The sequence below is a fragment of the Cyprinodon variegatus genome, unplaced genomic scaffold (assembly GCF_000732505.1).
Source record: "Cyprinodon variegatus isolate N-32 unplaced genomic scaffold, C_variegatus-1.0 Scaffold625, whole genome shotgun sequence".
In the NCBI taxonomy this organism is placed as follows: domain Eukaryota; kingdom Metazoa; phylum Chordata; class Actinopteri; order Cyprinodontiformes; family Cyprinodontidae; genus Cyprinodon; species Cyprinodon variegatus.
The window spans coordinates 53,080-54,639 of record NW_015151078.1 but is presented as its reverse complement, the minus strand read 5'-3'; the positions used below and the strand labels follow the sequence as shown (position 1 = coordinate 54,639).

The window sequence follows — 1,560 nt, the reverse complement described above, 5'->3', positions numbered from 1 at the left end:
CCTGGTTCTGCTGGAGGTTTCTTTCTGTTAAAAGGGAGTTTCTCCTCTCCACTGTCGCTACAAGCATGCTTAGTGTGAGGGATTGCTGAAGAGTCAATGAGTCGATGCAATCAACTGTTTTTCCTTAAATTAATGAATTTGACTGTATGATCTGGTTGAACTGTAAAGTGCTTTGAGATGAAATGTGTTGTGAATTGGCACTAAGTAATAGAATAGAATAGAATAGATAGATGGATAGATAGATAGATGTATAGATAGATAGATGTTGTAGTATCTATAACAACCCAAACACACAGGATTTCAGAATTAGACATCCCCAGTTATTAATTTCATGCATTCACCAGATCTGAACATCCTGTTAAAAAACTTCACACCTATGAGTAGAGATAATGCAGCCTGATGAAATTTACACTGCATCAGATACCTAAACCCCATGTTAAGCAGGGGGAGCGGTATCCCCCCCGATGTCATTTACGTTGAGTTGCAATAAATGCTAAACTCTCTGCAGGTTCTTGTCTTTGTCGTCCGCTCTATTCAGCTGGCTTTTGAAACACACGGCGAGAAGGGGCCGGGTGGTGATGGTTACGGGGGCGAGAAACGCAAAAGTAATGCAATAGTTACTTTTACTAGTAACTAGTTACTTTTATTGTGGAGTAACTCATTTACTAACTCGGTTACTTTTTGGGAGAAGTAACAAGTAAAACTAATAACTTTTTCAAAGTAACGTGCCAAACACTGTTGTGGGGCACCCGGGGAGCGGTGTGCAGTTAAGGGTATTGCTCAGGGACCCAGAGTAGCAGTCTGTGTGGTTCAAACCAGGTACCTGCAAATTCAAAGAGCACAACTGCACTTTTCTTACACTAGGCCAACACTTCCCTAAACAAGGCGTCCTTGGGTGGGCTTGAACCGCTAACCTTTCAGTTAACAGCCAAACATGCTAACCGATTGCATCACAGAGACTAGGTAATTAATGTCCAGCTCTTACGTTTGCGGCTTTGTCATAGACAGTTGGCATCGATTCACTCTTTGATTCAAGGTTTATGGAGAAGCATGCTTTGTTAGCACCCATGTTTTGAAATCAATCCTCTTTCAAATTCTCAGCACACAGATGCAAAACCTCTAGAAGTTGTGCAGTTAGATTTCCTTCAAAATTAAAATCAATCCAGAGACTTCAAGGGCTCAGATGGAGGCAGTAAAGAGACGATGCAGCCATTAACAGAGCTGCCGCAGTGTTTGGCTCTTAACTTAGCCCATGTCTGTTTGAATGCTCAATGTCGGTAAGCAGAGCGCTGGTAGAGGGAGGGCTCAGATAGCCGGGGGGAGTAGTTATTTCCCCACATTACCTCATTAAGGGCATGATTTTCACCAGAGCTTTTATAGCACGCATGAATTAAGAGGTGGTGCAAGGCAGTGAGAGAGGAGAATGATTTTATTTTATTTATTTGTGTACCTCATGTACAGGCTTCAGGACACATACGATGTACAAATCGTTTATAAAGTGAACTCTGGATAACACGGGACCTTTAAGTTCTTAGGAAAACTTACAACATATTTAGGCTA

At 41.9% G+C, this 1,560-nt stretch overlaps 1 protein-coding gene across 1 annotated transcript in view; it reads right to left on the bottom strand.

The window, feature by feature from the left end:
- Nucleotides 1-1,560, bottom strand: part of LOC107096454 (homer protein homolog 3-like) — a 34,800-nt gene that overhangs the window by 18,742 nt on the left and 14,498 nt on the right. The window lies entirely within an intron of this gene.